Here is a 19,322-nt window from a genome sequence, read left to right on the forward strand (position 1 = left end):
TAACCTGGCATGCAATGAAAGCATGGGATGGCAATTCACTGCAACTGAGGGGAACCCCCCCCCAAACAGCAAGAATACATGTCACTCTAAGCAGATACTATAAAACAGTTACTGTTACATCATTCAAGCCCTTCCTTTCTAGCCAAGAGACTGAGAGCGGAATTAAACACGCACATTTGCCACAGATTTTAGACTATTTATGCTGTTTTAGTCGTCTCCTCAACCTGCACCTTTAGTGTCTTCACTTGCATCTTAATCCTGAGCTGATTTGTGTGAATGGTGGATAGGTACCACTAAAATGGGGATCGTGAGCTTCATCTGTCATCCCTGCTGCTGTACCATTGACTTCAGTGAGCTTCCAGAGGAATGAGCCTGGCCCACAAGAGGATGTGAACTGTCAAGAAGACAAACCTCTTTCTCATCCACTTGAAATGTTTGTGGGAAAGAATGCCCTAAATATTTAGCAGGTTTTGTAATTTGAGAGGCAATGCAGGGTTGTTTTTTTTTTAATTTTAGTTTTCTCCCTACCTTTCCATTTTCTTTATTAAGTAGAGGAAAACCTTGCCTTAGGCCTAGTGTGATTATGACAGGGAAAAAATATCTGCCAGAATCTCCATTATTGCTTGGGTCTGTATATGTTGTTATTGCTCTTGTATTTGTAATAGCAAAAGGTGACTGTGCCTCTTATGAAAAATTCTGTTGGCAGAAAATACCTTCTTCACCCCACCTTTTCCAAACCCAGCACGGTGCATAAAGAATCCAGGGGTGTTTATGTTGGTTATGTTAATGCAGCAGAGCTCAAAGCAGCATATATGTAAGGACTGGACATGTGTGCCATAGCTGGGCACTGTAGTGATGTACCTGAGTGATGCAGCTCACGGAATCAGGAGGAAGCAGAGATGCTTAAAGCCAGTTTAACTTCCTCTTCCTTGCATGTTTGGGAGTCAATGAAGCTGCACAGAGAGCATCAGTGAAATCTACTGCAGCCCACCCTGGTTTCTGGTGGACAGAAGACCCAAAGTGGAACTTAACCTCAGATGTCCCCAGTAAGGTCACCTGTTTCAGCACTTCCAAGAGGCAGCCAAACTGATTGCTTGCATCAACCACCATCAGAGATCTTGCCCCTTCATATTTCAGCTGCAGGGAGCTGCAGTGAGTCAGGCTTGGGTGGAGGGGGGAGATCCTCCACCCAGATTGCCAGCTCAAGCTTGCCGCTGCTTTATCGTGTGGTCTTAGGCAATGTGTTGAGTTTTGCTTCTGGAAGACCTCGGGGTTAAACTCTCAGAGTGAAAGCACAGCCCATCACCATTATGTGCAATGCCTGACTGCTGCCTCTTCAGCCATGTACGTACTAGGAGACCCCAGAGACACCCGTGTCTGCGTGTTAACGGAGCTGTTTTACATTTGATACGCAAAAAGACATGGCACAACACTCCTGAACAGTGCTGAGTATGGGAATATCCTCCCTGGGAGCGGGGCCATCCATGTGTGTGCGTAATTACAAGTTCCCAGTCTAAGTGTATATGTAAAAGTTCATGTTTATACACCATTGGATTTGCATAACACTGTCCCCAAAATCAACGTTTCAGGGCTTTCAGAGCGTTGTCACAATCCTTCCCTTGTGCAGAATGATTCTGGAGCAGATTCTCGTTGACCAGGATATCTAGGCAGTAGGTCCCTGGCAGTGTTATCTTTCTCTCAGATAGGTGTGCCAGCTCCAAGACTGGTTGCTGGTACCTTCAAAGGGTGCGAAGTCGGCACCTCCTTTGGCTGCCAAGGCTTCTGTGGAACCGAGTGCTCCTCTTTCCCAGCAGAAAGGACTCTGCTTTCTGCCTTTGCTCTTGCCTAAGGGTGAGTTGTCTTTATCACGCTTACCCTGTGGGCACAGGAAGTGATATTATATAAGAAATAATTTTGCAACCCTATTTCTACTAATCATTGCCACTCCTACCATAATAACAGACAGATGCAACATACACGATTCATGTTTCTATTATTTTTCTGCTACGGTTTGCATGTGTTTTCCATTTAATTACAGTATATGAATTTCATATCTCTCTTTTTTTTTTCCTTTCTTGGATTTAAAATTGAGTTTGATATCTGTGATATATAGATAGGCCTGTGGTGAATTGTTTGGTGCACTTTACACTGATAGGTCTGAGTCTCTGCAGATCTCTTAAGTGCTCTGAATATCTTCCAGTTTTTTTGGTGATGCAATAGTATCTGGGATACTACTGTAGTAGTTTCTGCACAAGACAGAAGAGTAACTTGAGCATTTAAAGAAACTTTGCTTAACAACAGTGACAACACCAAAACCAATTGTAACCATTTTTAGGTGTTAGAGAACTCTTTGCACCCATATGTCTCAAAACAAATTGCAAAGGACTTTGCAGAGGGAGAAAACTGAGGTGTGTTGTTCAGAGATGAACAGGATACCGTGAACATAGTGACAGCACTGAAATGGAAACCAGGTTTTTGTACCTGACCTACTCAATGGGAAGTATGTCTTAAAATAATTCAGGCTTGTGGTGTGTTACTCACTGGATTCTTTCTTTCCCAACCTCTGTTACCATGTTTGAATTGAGCATGTTATAATACTTGAGAAAAGAGATTTCAGTTTAAGTTTTACATGAAAGAGGCCAGCTGAAGTAGAGAGGAACATCACTAAATGTTGGTTCCTACTGTATTTTAACCTGAATTAGTGGAAATCTTACTAGCAGTGGGCTTTGCCTCCTCTGTAACTTTCCATGTGTTTCACAAAGAGTTGAATTATCCTACTACTTATCAAGAAGAAAAGAAGAGCAAAAGATCATTGGTTTAATGGACATGCTTTGGATTTACAACTGGCATCCTAGAAGCAGAATTGTCCCTGTGGATGTAGAAGTATCATGGTAACACTGCTCAGGTAATAGTCAAGCCTTATTTTTTTCCGAGTGCAGGTTCTGATTGTAGTGTCTTCTACAGATTGATCAACTGTGTAGATGACACATGTTTTTAGAACAATGGTTGAATGCCTACTTAGTTCACACATGGCCCACAAAGATTTTGAAGGCTTGATGTACTCTATTAAGTAAATAGCTATAAATAAAACAGACTTAAAAAATCTTTAAATGTGCATTATGCCATCAAACTATGCTGTTTGGAAAGAGCTGTGGTGTTTGGGAAAAATTAGACATGTTTTCAACAACTGTCCAAGTACATATTTACACATAGTTTATGGTGTACACAAAGCTATGTCCGTGGAAACTCTTGGGCCCCAGGAAGCTTTATTAATTATTCTTTGAATACAGTGTTTTTATTCACTTAAACACTAAAAATGGACAGGAGACAGCTAATCATGGGGAAACATGCTGATTTCAAAGGAACTTGCAACTTGCTTCTCACACAATAATCAGTAGAAAATGGCAAAATATTGATATGGGACGTATGGAATACACTGTGTGGGAAGAAAACAGAGATTTGTAGTTCTTATAGGTACATTTTAGTACCTGTTTGTTCAGCCAGGTGAATAAAGAGACTTTTCACTTGCTGAGAACTCTCCTGGTCAGGTCCAGCTAGAGATGACCAGCACTGAGGCTCTTCCCACTGAAGGTGTTTTTCATTACTTGTGTGCCATCTATGACCTGCAGTTATTTTGGTATTCTGGATTCCCCAGACACAGAATATTAGATGCTTTCAGTATCCTAATTCCTGTTCAGTTCATGAGGAGCAGAGTCTGTGGGCTTCTGGCTTCGTTGTTTAACAGGGATATAGTGTGATGCTTGAAAGACAAAATTTCTTTAGATAAGAAAGTTCAGAGTAGGGACCTTACTTTCCTGCTTGCCTGTGATGTTATCAAACAATAATCCTTGTTAAGTAAGGATTAATGTTCAAACATGATCAGGCTGGTGAAACATCTTTTTGGCTGCAGAGGAGACCTGGCAGAGTCTCCCTTTGCCTGCCTTTGGATAATTTTATAGACCTCGTTCACACAAGCCACTTTACCTGTGAGCGGGATCATCAGCTTCTCCCACTACCACTGAGGAACATCTTGGACTGAGGTCTCACCTGCATCTAAGAATAATGCCCTACCAAAGCATCTTTTAGTTGTAAAGCTCTGGGACCAATTTCTCTGACTCTGTATCAGCTGGAAAGTTGTTTTGGATTTCGCCAGGTTGTTTTATCACGTGCTGGAGAGTGCCTGTCTTAAGCAGACTTGTCCTAAGCAATCCTCTTAGTGTTCCTGTGAGAGGTGGTTGTATTTTAAATACTGTAAGTCAATCTGTTGTCCACCTCTCATGGACAACTTGATCGGACCCCATGGGGCAAAATTAATAGAGTCTTGTAATACCTAAAAAGCCCCTTTACAAGCAGCACCATTTACTTTTCAGTTGCACTGCTTATTTGCTAATTCCCATCTCCTCACAAAACTTTCTAGGTACTCTGATTTCTTTATCTGACTTGTTAGGAGTAAGCATGGCCCTTAAGGACTCCTTTATTTTTGGATAGTTGTCAATTTTACCAATTAAAAGAACGCCTTTGGATAGTTATCAGAAGCTGGAGCTGAAAACATGTTTGCGATTACTGATGACATAGCTGTTTCTATTTGCTGCTCTCTCTTTTAATTCCAAAAAGTGATATTTTTTTTGGCAGTAGATATGAGAAAATATGTCACTGTGTATAATTACAAAATGCTGTTCATTTCTATCTTGTAACTGTGGGGGGTTAGTTGGTACAATACATTTGGTTCATTCTTGGCTCACTCAACTGCATGACACACGTTTAAGTGTATTATTAATTGTCATGTTAATATTCATTACCATGTTAATTTTCATGGAATCATATAATTCTGCATGCCTCCAAATTGATGTTCAAGGCTATATGCAAGCATGAAAAAACCCACTGAATGATTTCCTAGGACACTGTAATAAACCTTAAATAAAATCACGTTCTGAACATTTTCCTCCAGGAGACCTGGGCTTTTTCAACAGGCTTTACCCCACCATGATACTTGCTACAAAAACAAGATTCATCCCTGGGAATGGGCTTTGTACAAAGCTGCTTTAAATGTTCCTTGTGCTTTCAACCAGATTCAAAATACAAATCCACAGTGCTGGCTTTACTTTAATTTCCTAGGTTGCATCTGCCATCTCATCAGAGCAATCTGACTGTACAGTGCACTGAAGAAGCTGCATAATATTTCTAGTGGCTTGGATTTTTCGCTTGATATATAGCAAATATATGAATAATGGCTCAATAAGTATCTGTGAATTTTTCAGTAGAGTGTTTTGCAAGAGAAAGTTCTACTAGAAACAGCAGCTTGGGAACTGCACATTTGGGGGATAAGAGGTGAACCTCATTCTGAACAAAAATGTCTGTTTCCTGGGGATTTAAAAGAAAAGGATTGTTACAAATATTTTCGGCTTAACCTCCTGTTAGCACAGACCATCTTACCTGAAGCCTGGTGAAATCAGTGGGAATTTTTGATTGTTTTTGAATATGAATCAGACTTCCAATGCATGTGTTTGTAAAGGAGAGAGGGCACATAGCACCTGAAATACTCTATTTTTCCAGGAAATAGGCCCATCCAACTCAGACTTACCCATTTCTGAGAACGCCTTTGGTCACAAGGCACTGCACCTGCTGCAGTTTGTAGATGGGTGGGTTGTTTTCTCTAATCCTGGTGAAGTTTTAAGAGCTTGCAGATATGTTTATTATCCACTTTTACTTGTCTTAGAGAAAATATAGGCTTAGGCAAGAGAGAGAGGTTGGCTTTAGCCTCTTGCCTTGGCTAGCGTTACTCTGGAGGAGGTGTAAGGGCAATGACATGAAACCAGGGTGGGGTCACAGCACTGAACATTTTATTGTGGCATAAGAATAGCTCCCTGCCAAAGTCCTTGTAGAGCCATGTATTTCAAGGTCATGTGTTTCACTCCACAATCGTCTCAAAACATGCTCGTAAATAAATTGTATGGGCTTAGCTCTGCTGTCATGACGCTCTCCCCTAGGTAAATGCCAAGGCTACTGTGGATAGAATTCCACTGACTAAGAAGGCTCACACCTGAACAGCCTTACAGCTGCTCTTCTCAGCTGGGATTTAGTAGTCTTGGTTCTAGGTGGCAGCAAAGCCCTTCTCAAGCCCTCTGAGTCGTGTGGGGCACACCTGCCCTCGGAAATGAAGTGCAGAGATATCTGAGCTCCCTGTGGACAGGCCAGCTCTGGAAGCAGAGCTGGAAAAGCAGGGCAGTGCTGCACTGACAGGTCCCTGATGCTGCTGGGGCTGAGCTGCTGGCTGTGCAGGGTTGTGGAGACACAGCTGCTTCTCAGAGATAGCCTGTTTATTTGGGCAGGAGTTGCATGTTTTTCTGTGCTGCAGCTTCACTTCCTAGGTTAGGACTCTGCTGCACCGTGGCTTTCTGTCTGGTGAGAGTATGAGCAGTTTCAGGCATAGAGGAACTTTTACCAAGCATTTGTGTATTGCCTGCAACAATTAGAGACACCAGCACACTGTTACATCATCATCATTATTGTAATCAACAGGTTGTATTCAGAAGTCATGTCTTGTTTTAAAATACCAGACCTGTTTGAACACAGATATTTAATCTAAATTAATGTATTGATAATATGTTAGGAAAGATGTTCTGAACTTCTTTTTAAGCAGAAATTGACATTTTATCTGAAAATAGTAATGGAAAGAAAATTGTATAGTCCAGCAATGTATATCATTTAGACCTGATGATAGAATAATTGTTTTCCATCAAGCAAACCAAAGAAGAATCCATAATAAAATTTTACAAGTTAGCTGCCATCAAGAATAAACTCAAGAGCACTATATGAAATGAATTGTGTGTTTTAACTGAATCTTCTCTCAGGACAATAACTCTAATGTAGAGCCAAGGTCTGAGGAGGTCACCTGCAGAAAACCCTCCTGGGGCATTTCAGAGGAGAAAGGAAATATTCTTCTCCCTGTCAGGTTCACTTCTTGTCCTAATATGTCTGAGGATGTGCATTGAAAACATAATACACAGCCACCATTTCGAGTTGGGGTTTAGATAACAAGGGTCATTAGGAAATCTCTAAGGATGACAAACTTAACCCTGTATGAACTTAAGGATCATATCCTGCTACTAATGCTAAGAGTAAGTCTGGTTGATTGTAATTGTGACTGAACTAAAATGTCATTTACCATTAGGATCAATTTCTCTTTTTTTTTTTTTATAGCATTTCCCTAAAAATAAAAGTGTAAGCTCATAACAGGCATCTATTGAGCATAGTCTGTAGTGATCTTTTCCAGAACGATGTGAGAGAACATCTGGATTTCCATATGTTTCCAAATATTTGCCATATCTCAGATTATGTTTGCAGGACCGGGATGTGGTAATTCAGTGCAGGATCCCAAATTAAAATACCTATTGAGAAACCTCAACATTTGTCATCACAGGGATCTAACTCCACAACTTCTGCTGAGGCCCTTCGGGTAAACCAGGGTGTATCGCGACTCCTCCTGAGTTCAAAGGATGAGGTGTGCTCTCCAAAGAATGTGCAACACTCCTGCTCTGAATAACCACAGGTACTGCTGGGCTCTCAGCACACTGGCTGTTCCGGGGTGAGGTGCTCCAAAGGTGTTTTCAGGGATTCCCATGTTAGCTGTGTGGGAATGTTTGGATGTTGGCTCGTTAACGGTGGTTGGGCACTGAACGAGCTCCCCAGGGCAGTGGTCATGGCACCAAGCCTGGCAGAGTTCAAGAAGCATTTGGACAACACTCTTGGGTGCATGGTGGAATTTTGGGGTGTCCTGTGCAGGGCCAGAAGTTGTACTTGATGATCCTTATGGATCAGGATGTTCTGTGGTCCTGTGTGCCGTAGACAGTGGAGAGAGTTTGAAGTTGCCCTGCCAGTGACAGTGCAAAAAATTCCTCACTGTTGGCACCATAAAAATAATTCCCTGAGCGTTGTCAGACATTTATCACAATGGCCCAATTTATGCCTGTATGAAGCATGGAGGCCACTTTAAATCCCCTTGCCCAAATCCCCACGCTCCATCCTTACAGACATGCCTTTGAGCCTTGAGCCTCATGTAATTTTTTATAGCTCCATTAACTGGGATGTCATCAATTTGAACAATTACAAATTACAGTGATATTAAAGTATCCAAGTAGTACTAGCCAGAAGTCAGCAAGGATGGGAATTATCACATTCCTTGCTCTCCAGTTGTGCTGGGGCTCCTCACTTGGCTCCTGTGCCCCTTGCATCAGGGAGCCAAGGTGTCAAAGATCTCATTTGTGTTTTAGCTTCCTTGAACTCCAAAAAGTGAAAGAGCTCGTCTAAGCACAGAGTTTCAGTATATTGTGTTTACTTAAAGGGATTTAGGCGCTTACAGAAAACACTGGGTAGATAGACACTAACTACAAGGATTATGGGTGAATTTTCTTAGCTCTACTCCTAAGTCAGTCCCATTCCGTGAGGCTTTCTAAGCTCTGCAAATCTTTTGTTCTTAATAAAAAAAAAAAAAGAAAAAAAAAGATAGACCCCTTGGGTATCTTTTCTGGGCAAGAAGGATAGAAGGAGCCTCCTTTACTTTACAGGAGACTCAACTTTTTGTGCCCATGTGTCAGTAGTGTCCGTCTCAGCATTGCTGAGCTGGTGCTGTGTACAACAAAACCATCCCTTTTCTCCTGGGATCAGGATGAAGTTTTGTCTCATCAGATTTTTTTTCTCAGAAGCCTTTTTTGATTCCTGATGATTGGATGTACTGGCTTTATAACCTTTTTTCCCCCACTTCCTTTTATGTTGGTTTGGTCACAGGACACAGTTATATTAATTTTTGGAGTGGTCCAATCTGTAGTATCTAGCTGAAGGCACTCTGCAGCATAGTTTCTTTGGGATGTTAATAGACACATAGTCACCAGGGAGGGACAAATTTGAGTCCCTGGGAGACAGGAAGCCCTGCTTTATGGAGGACTTGTGGTCTTGCAATGAGACAGACTCAGACTAACCCTCCTCTCAGTACGATAAATCAGGAGTGATTTCCTTCAGCTGAAAAGGGGTTGCAAAGAGATAAAAGTAGTGACAGGAGAATCATTGCCCTTCTCTCTTAAGAGCAGGCAGTTGGTTAAATTCTTTTGCTCCTCAGATAGTGTTGAATGTCATGCAAGTGATCATTCAGCCTGTGGGGAGTGGGATACAATCAGGATGCTAATGTGCTGGGAGTGCAGCTGTTTCTTCCTCAGTGTCATCCATGCTTTGACTCACCTTTGCTGCCAAAGTACTTGCTCACTGTTCTTCATTTGTAACTCAAATCTGTACCTACACACATTTGTGACTGAGATTTGTAAGAGACAATTTTATGCTTGAAAAGGGAGAATTACTTTACAGCTATACCTGTTGTCTGTGCAATTGCTCGACAACCTTGCAAGAATTCCTTTCACTCTGTGCCTCTGGTTCTCTTTGTCTGTAAGAAACAGAACATGTATAGTTCCAAGTGCTGAAAATCAAATACCGACGTGATATATTAACTTCTTTCCCCTCCCCCCCCCGTGTTCTAAATATGGCTCTACTTTGAAATTAAGTGTGCTACAGAATATTCGGTTGCAGCACATTGCTGGCATACAGTTTATAAATTGTTAGTGTTTGGCAGCCCTTGGTTTTTAAATTCCTACTGATCACAAGTAGCTGGCACTAATCAGCTCCAATAGAGTTATGGTACTGTGTACCTTCTTAAATGGCTGGAGTGGAGATATACATCTAAAACCCCATATATAATAGCCACATGTCAGAAACACTTTACTCTGAGCAGGGGTTTTATTTTACTTTTTTACATCTCTCACATTTTACATCTGGTTCAACAGTTCTGAAGGAAACTACATCTGATGTGATAGCAGGAGATCTATATCACACATCTCAAAACCTGCCAGAAATGCAATTTAAATATAGTTTTGGACAGAGTAAAAGAAGTATTATTGGTATCAGATGTTTGGGCAGTGAGAAGTTGAGCTCCAGCTCTCTGCTTGATTTTTTTTTGTACAGAAGGAAATCATAATGTGAAATCCTAGTTCTGCTAAAAGTTGTGAGAGCTTTGCCATTGATTTCAGTCACCAGTTTCACTTTGCAGCTGTGAAGTACCTGCCAAGTTCAAGCAAAACTGTATAGCTGGAGCAGCAAAGGCAGCCCAGGATTTGGCCTTTTGCAGAGCTGAGCATGGTTTGCACTGGTTTCAGTGGGGATAACAATCACCTGTACCACGTCACAGACTTGAGAGATCTCCAGTATTTGGATCCACAAAAAGTTTGGACAGGGAAGGCTGATTCTAGTGGTGCACGATCACTTTATTCTGGTTTATTTTCACAGTGCAAGTTTAGAAATATCTGAAGTTTCAGATAATCTAATTCAAATTAGTAGAAGTTTTATGCCTTTGTCATCTGAGAGTGCACATACCACCTGAACTTCTGAAGTTTGTGGGAGTCATCCATGAGTAATGGAGGGAGAACAACCTGCGTCTGTCACAAATTAGCACCTCCCATGGCTTGCGTCTGAAGGGGCTGCCTGCACGTCCTCTGCACATGGCAGTGGGCTTAGTTGCTTGGAAATAAGATAGCCTGTGCCTTAAAGAGATGTAATTTTAAGGCTGTCGATACTTAGGGTTTGCTGAAAAACAGACCTCAATGATCCAGGGCACTGAAACCTGTTAATAACAGCTGTCAGTCACAGGCTGGGGAATGCTTTCAGCCACTCGTGTGTCAACAATAGGCCCAAGCACCTCTGCACGTAGCACAAATGCGTTTTGTTCTTGTGCTGGGTGTGTGGGATATGTCATTGTGCAGAGTCTGGGACTGTCTGAACAGACAAACCAGGATTCACTTTGTCATTAGGATCCTAATTGTTATTATTTCATCACTCCAGAGCCCTAACGAGGGACGGGGGCCCCGGCGTGATGGACTCGGTAAGAAGATGAGCTTCAGCTCTTGCTTTGAAGCATGCTAGTTTTTGTCTCATTACTCCTGATCATAATCCAGCACAAAAAGAAATCAAAAGCTGTCTCTAAATTCGGAGAGAGCTGAGGGCACACGAAAGCTCTCAGGAAATGCTCAGTGTGTTGTCAGGATCAGGCCTGTAATGTGTAACTCCAGCCTAGAAAACTCATTTCCTTTGAAGCTCAGTTGAGTGTTACTACTACACATCAGCATGTTGCACCACACAGAGTATATCAAATTTGATGTCATTTTTTTTTTCTTCCTTTTTCCCTGGGAACCTGTAAATATCCTTTGGTAGCAAAACCAGAGAGGAATAAATTCTCCTCGATGTATTTACAAATGTGAGAAGCTTTTCAAGTTGTATTTGCAATTCTCTTTCTTGCAATGACCTCTATTTTCATAATCCTTCATGGAATATCATGGTTTAAAGAGCTTTCTCTCCCTGCTGTTTTTGTTAAAAGGTTTTTGGTGTGATATTTGGAAAGTCAAATTCTGCATTTAAATGTTGTGTTTTCACAGATATAAATGAAAGAGGCCATATTTATCTTTTTTTCCCTCTTTTCCCCTTTTCTGAGAACACCAAGCAATTCCATTTTTCTGCATGTATTGTTAACTAAACCGTGAGAGCATACAGCAGCTTTAATAGTAAAGCAATTGTGATTACATCTTGCTTGTAATTACATTTATTTCCTCACATATGTCCAAAAAAGCAAGCATTAGTTTGGCCTGTATAGGCATGTGCTAATGGCAAGAAAATCATCTGGCAGCTTGACAGCAAGGAAAATAGCTTACAGTCACTTAAAGTCTCTCATGTCATGGACACTTGCAAAGACTGAGAACTCAGGCTTTCACTCGCATGCTTTTAGAATCGATTGCATTTTGAGAGAGGGGGAATTTGCTATGTGCCATGGATTTGCATCTAAATAATCAAAATAGGAAGAGATACAGTTGGCAAGGTATGGGTATGTGATCACAAATTTAAAAAACCCGGTCATGGCACTCTACAGGACTGATCTGCAAATACCCACGGGCCCCACGCTCTGCTGTGGGTTATCCTGGCAGGAATGCCTGCAGCTGTCCACGGGAAAAAGGTGGGCAAATAAAGAGTCCCTTGTTACAGGAAGGACTCTGGGGCTCACTTGTATCCCACATAGCATCTCAGTGATTTATTTGACTCTGTATGTACAGAGCAGTGCAGCTCAGAGTGACCCAGAGGGTCACGGCTTGTTCCTGTTCAAGCAGGGCTTTGCCAGCCCTGGGGTTCCTGGCACAAGGTGATCACACTGGTGAGTGTTCTTTTCTCTTTTTAACAAAAGCCTGGTTAGAAACTTTTCAGACAGATTTATGACAAAACTGAAATCACATGCATATTCTCAGTGAAGAAAAGTTTCTTACTGGAAATGATACATGTTACAAAGTTCTTCGGAAGCCGAGTATGACATTAAACTGAGCAGTGTCCCAAATGCTGTCCAGGAAGAGTGAGAATTTTTAAGCGTTTATATAAGCCACAAACTAAGGCAACTTGCAGCAAAGTTTTCTGAAACTGGAGGTAGATTTGTATCTTCAGTCTGGTCTACTTGTCTGCTATGGTGGCTTAACAAATCTTAACAAACTCACTGTTTTCTCCATTGGAATAAGTGAGTGCCCGCTAGAACAAGAACACTCTCAGAAGGTATGCCTTGATACCCATGTTAGATCTTTCCCAGGTTTGTGGGGCACACACAGGACATTTGATTACCAATATTCATGGTCCGTGAGTACACAAATTATGGCCACAGCTGTAGAGGTCATTGCTGAAAATTGGGTCAAGAGTAGGTAAATACATGAACAAATGTTAATCTGCATAACTGAGCTCAGCAACTAACTGCACAATCTTGCAAATATGTCCAATTTGATATTTTTCTTGCTTAGCTAGAGAGGAGCCACTGCATAAATCCTGTAGCCCTGTGCCAGGGGATGAGACAGGAAGGCAGACAGACAGACAGAGCTCGACTGGTATAAATGCACCCAGTTTCACTGATGGGGGCCGGCGGTCGCTGAGTTCCAGTTACCAGATGAGGCATCAGCCCACTGTTTTTCACTGAGTAATTAGGCTGGGCAGCCAGGGGAGCCAAGCTAATACTCCTACAAAGCTGGCTCTGCCCTCCAGGCAGCACGGACAAAGAAACAGCAAAATAATAATACAGAGTTGTTTACTGGGTCTGTTGCTGCTGTCTACAAGGGTCAGACATGTTCTGGTTTTCTTGGAGCAATAAAGCTCCCAGTGAATGCTGGGCACACTCCTGGCATAGTCCTGGTGGTCTTTGTAGACATCTCTCATCCTTTAGGTGCTCACAATATGGGCAGCCATTAAAGTTTTTAAAATGGAATTTTTCAGGGTAGCTAAGAGACGCTATAGGACTAAAACTTGGGGCTTTTTTTGTTTAGTTTAGTTTTTGGCTACTTTGTAGCTTTATTGTGTTTATTGTTCCCTGTCTCTCAAACCTCCCATTGAGCTAAAATCTTTCAACAGCAAGAGTACAGAGTAACTGTAGTTAGTAAATATAATTTACCTCCTACAAAAAGAGCATACGCTTTCTCCTCCAAGCATTGTAAGCAAGGTAGGATTATTATTTGCCATGGAAATGGGAGAACAGAGGAATTAGTATGGATAAAATGATAAAATAAAGGTGCACAATCTGTGTTATGCTACAGAAATGAGGCTTGTCTTCTGGCTAGAATTGAGGTCAAATTACAGCATCTGAACACTGGCTGAGGAAAAGCAGAAGGTTGGACTGGAGTTTTGGTCTGTTCCCTGTGCCAGAATTTAGGGAGTGCTGAGAAATCTGCCCTTAGATCTATTTCTGGATTTGTATGCTGTGGCTCTAAGAGTTATATTAGCTTTTTCCATTCTGCCATCTGAAAATGTTAATATTTAGGGGATTTTTTTCATAAAAACAGCAACAACATGGAAAATATTAACAGGAAACATTTTAGATGCTACAGGAAATTACAGCTGTGAAGAGTGTTTCATATTGTATTAGCAGGAGATTGAATGAGGCTTCTCCCCATCCAAACTTCTGAGTCTGTGAAGAGGAGGAATGTCTCTGATTTCATGTACCTGCTCCGAAGTAGCATGAAATCTATGAAGAACAGGTATTATTCTTTGCTGTGCTTTCACTGGCCAGGGAATCTGCAGGGAATACCTCTTAAGACGGCTGAGTTGCATAGTTCTGGGAATTGTGAATGGAGTGAATGACATGTCACAGCTGACAGTCCCCTGTCCCAGTTTGGGCACTGCATGGCAAGGGTTGCTGTCAGCAGGACACACGTGTTGGGTCCTACCTAAGATCCTCCTTTCCAAGGTGGAAGCTGGTCTGTCCTCTGTCCCTCACCTCAGGAAGGGCAGTTGGTGTTTCAGAACTGCTCTCATGGGACAAGGGGGCTGTGGAGCCACCTGAGACATCAGCTCACCAGCAGCAGAGACCTGGCAAGGTCAGAGTGAGGAGTGAGCTGCCGGTGAATGAAGCGATGCTGAACTTTGTTTTGTTAGCTAGCATAAGTCTAGTCTGGTTATTTCAATATTAAATTTGCAGTTTCATAGTTTATATCCCTCAAGCATTATGTGACTCACATCGGGTGACTGGTTTACTCTCAGATCCTGCTCGTGTTCCTACATATGTGGTTTATTTTCTGACTTGGTTGACCTAGAGAGAACATTGCTGCTGGATGAGCCTTTCCATGAGGAGACGATGTGCTCACTTCATCCTATTCTGAAGTCTCCCTAGACTTGATGCACAGAAATAGCAACAACAGCAAAAAACAGTTCAGGTTATCTCAAGAGACATCCTCTGCTTTGGAAAGTGCATAAAATCAGAGATACCCTCTGCTGTTGATGAGTCTGTCCTCAGTCCTGTGTGTCTGTAGGGAATCACCAGATTCCCAGTGAGCTTTGCTCAGTTTGTAGTCTCAGCCCAGCAGTATGGGAGTGTGTTCTCCCCAGGATCTCCTGCCCTCCCTGTATATCCACTTTCCACACCCACAGGATGGCATCTATTCTACATGTACTCATATCCACAGAACTGCTGTGCTCTGCAGTCTGCGAGGGGCGGATATACCTGATCTGCCTCAAACTAACAAATCCCCCTGTGCTTGGAAATAAAACAAACCTCAGAAGGGGGGAAAGTTCCCTCTTCTGAGATGATCAGATGCTATAATATGGTTTCTTTTGAGCCGTATTCTGTTGGGCAGACAGCTATTGATGTGGTCCCCATTGTCACTTAGGTATTTGGTCTATTCATTATTTTCGTTTATATTGTTTATGTAGAGCACCTAGAGGCCTGTGATAAGCAAATTTCACCAAATAAAATAAGCCAACTTTAGTAGGTCAATTAGCATTCTCCAAAGATCATGCATTTTAGCAGGGAGTTTTGCAGTTTACTCTGTTGTCTAAGGAGAAAATGGAAAGTAGACCCCTCCCCTCGTATACAGTGTCAAATATCAACTCTAAATTAGAATGTTACTTATTCTTACTGAAACTGGGAATTCATTGTATGAGCTGAGTAATCACAATGCCGTGCTCTGATTTCATTTCTGGAGATCATCCAATGAAAACAGCCTGTTGTTACCTACTGGGAAGAAATAGGCAAATACAGTCATGTCTCTAATATGTGTACACAGTATATCAGTGCTTTCCAGGTTGCTTGCTAAATGCAGCTTAAGAATGTTCTAAGATACAGACAGGGAGATTTGTAATGAGACCTATCCAATGTATTTCTAGAGTCTGCTGTTTGCTTTATAGCTCTAAAATCAATAAAACTTAGGTGTACCAAAGAATATAGCTCAGTAATACAGCAATGCAGGCTGATGAAAGTTGTTCTGATGGGGAATTTATTTTAGATTTGGAGATTATAAGCTTCCTGCTTTTCCTACTTATACAACTGCTGGCTGTTTTATTGCCCCCTTCCCTTCACTTGGTTGTCCCCTTTAAGGAGTCCTTTGAGATGCTTTTTCTTCTGCTTAAGTTTTCATTGTGCTTTCATGATGCCTCTCTGTTTGGAACTCCTTCCTCATTCTGGAAGTATATTTGACTGTGATTTTTTTTTCAATACTGAGAGTCCTAACATAAAAACAATTAATTGGTAATACTGCTGCAGCAAGACCATATAACATTTGTATTTTGTGTGCCACGCTACATTTGAGTCTTTCACCTCCATTTACTAAGGTCAACCTGCCTAGAGTTGGGTATTGTTGCCTTTGCAACTCTTCATCTGAGTAAGTGATCTAATTTTTTTCTCACGGTTTTACTGACTTCTACTTCTTGACTTGAGACTGTTGAAGTGTTTCTGGTTTGCTAATTTGTGCTTAAACTTCCTGCCAGACTCAGCCAGGCCAGGCCATTTGAGCTGTCTGCCTCCATAGTCTGCCTCATGTCTGCTCTTCTGTCGGCTGTGTTTGGGAAGCTGACCTTCCTAGGAATCAGCCTCAGGAACTGGATTTTTTTGTTTTTATATTTTTTGGCTAAGCTTGTTCTAACCAAAGGAGCCACTGAAGAGGTGTATGAGTGGGCAGAACAGTTGGGAGAGAAGTACAGGGAATAGCAGGATTGCTGCTGTCTGGACTCCTGGGTTCAGGATTCATGTTCCTGGGTAAATTCCACAAGCACACAGAAATGGAGTGTGGGAGAGTATGGTCCAATTCATGTGCTGGAATTCAGAGATTTAGAGTCTCGAGTTCTGGAGGTTTCCCTCAGAGGTCTTGGGGTACGTGGTCAGCAGGTCTGTGATCAAGGAGACCTTGTTCTTCACTCTGGCACTGAAAGAATGGCCAGTGATTCTGGGGCCTTCAGCCCAGGTCTTAAAGGTATTTAGGTTTCTGGCTGCAATTGATTTTGGTGTGTTCAGTGATGATGAAAAATTAATGATTAATTAACCCACGAAAGTAACACAGCTCTTGTTGGTCAGAGTAGGAAAACAAACTGCAGAAAGGAAAGGCGCTCTTTTAAAGATGTCAAGAATGACTGTATTAATGCAAAACGTGAAATATTAGTTTTTCCAAGAAATACAGGACATAAGTACCTAAAGCAGTTCTCACCTCAGCAAAATAATTTAATTTTTTTCCCTTGGTTGCTGGTGTTGTTCATCATCCTAGTCATACAATGACTGTCTCACTAAACCAGAACTTCTTCATTACAGTCATAGATATTTCTGCTTCCTACCTTATTGCTTCACCTGTCATGCAGAAGTCATCATATACTACATTGCAGTCCAAATATTCCATCTCTAATGAGAATACATAAATTATTTTGATTTGTGATTGTGTTAGATTCTGAAAGCTTGTCCTTTGCTCGTGCCCCAGAAATCATCCTTACAGATATTGTATGCTACATACAGGTTAGAAGGTCAAATTTGGCAGTGCCTTCAGAACTTAATGATTCTCATCAGTGCTGAGAACCAAACCAAGAAAATCAGATACACAACAACCAACTCCAGCCTAAGAAGATCAGCTACATCCAGCTGCTAATACTGTATTGATAGACTTTTAATCCTAGAATGTAAAATACCCAACCCGAGTCAAAACAAAACTGAGAACCAACTACCACCCTAAATCTAGTGAGCTTTTATCTAATTTTTTTTCTGGGATATAATGAATTAAACATAGTATGAAATGCAAAAAGGTTACATTGAGACATATAATATTTGAAGGTTTAATTCATTTTTCTAGTGTATAAGACACAAGGCTATTAAATTTTTAAAACAGTGATCTCCTGAAGTCCCTACTTTATGAGGGCTTTCTTCATAAAGATAAATGGTTTCCTTGCCAAATCAAATGCAGATTTGAAACAAATTAAGTTAATGTTCAACGGTACAAGGTAGAATGGATGGGGGAACTGTTTTATTTTGCATTGTAATAACCATATACACCTAAATCAATAGCTGTGGAAAAAAAGGCAATAATATCGCGTAACTGCAGGAAATGAAATATAGTGAGATGAAGGGGGGAGCGGGTTGCGGAATGAAAGGATTTGTATTGGAATAATGACATTTCATTAAAAAGGGAAGGAGTGCTATTGAATATAAGTCCATACCAGTAAATTCTATTTCTTATAATAACACTTGAGATGAGTTAAAGTTGCCCAAGTATTGTGATAAAGTATCTTACTGGATTCCTTTCTTATATTATGCTGTAATTTTACGTTAAAAGAAAAATTTGAAATGTTAAAGAGGCAGTGCGTGTTTTGTAAAGTGCTTTCTATTTCTCCTAATGTTTCATTTAACTTGTTATATTATCCTGGGCTCCTGCAATCTGAGCAGGAGGAAGTTTATCAGTTTCGTTCTTCTGTAAGCTCTTATTAAAGAAACAAAACAAAATGAGAATCTGGCAGTGGTGAAAGGCACTGGATTGAGAGTCCTGGGGATTAAAGCCTCCTATTTATCTGCAGCACAGGCTCGGGCTGGTGAGTAACAATGAGGACTGAGAGCGGATGAGTCTGTCCTCCCTGCACTACAGGGGATCAGATTTTCTGCTGGTGTAAATCAGCAGCAGCCAGTGCTGATACACTGATACACTGGGTAGCTGAACAAGCTGCAGTCTTCTTCAAAGCATTTTACAAAGAAATCCTGGTTTCTCTGAAGCCAGTGGCAAAGATCCCACAGATTTCAAGGAGGTGGGGATTTTAACTTTGTTTTTTCTGTGTTTCGCCCCTGAAGTCTCGCTGAAAGACTCTCCAGGTGGAAAGGAAAATATTCCATGTGCTTCACTTCAGTCGTTTCCCTCAGTCTCTTCATTCTTTTGAGATTGTCCACAAAGGGACCAGTCCCACTGACTGGGTAACTGAGAGACACGTGGCTGACAGAAATTAAAGTGATTCCCTACTGTTTGTGTCCCATGTATGAGATCAAGAGGAGTTCATTAGAGGGACAAATCCATTTTTGTTCGTTTGCGGAAAGAGCATCTGCTGAGATGGGAACTTGGGTGTCGGTGTGTGGACATCTCTGTGGAACCTCTGCCAAGAGATCATCTGGAAAATCACTTATATTGTTAAGAGTGTATAGGATTGTAAAGAAAGTAAGATTGACAGTGTCATAATACTTTTATATACAAACATTGTGGAACATGAATGTCATCTGTCTCAGCTTCTCTCTACCGTTCTCATACAGTGCGTGCAGACTACATGAAACTGTTGTTACCCTTCTCAGCAGTTTTTGAACTCTGTCTTTCACCAAAAACATAAAAATGTTGTGGCAGCAGGGGCTGTGTGAGATAGCAATAGAGTTAGACCTGTACTTCTATATGAATAAGGAGAGTTTTGAGACTTCACTGTAGTTTGTAGAGTTGCTCAGTCGGGTACAGATCAAAGAGGAGCCCGTTATCATGAGAAGATGGTACCTCCTT

Source organism: Corapipo altera, unplaced genomic scaffold (assembly GCF_003945725.1).
Source record: "Corapipo altera isolate COAL_440 unplaced genomic scaffold, ASM394572v1 62, whole genome shotgun sequence".
Lineage (NCBI taxonomy): Eukaryota > Metazoa > Chordata > Aves > Passeriformes > Pipridae > Corapipo > Corapipo altera.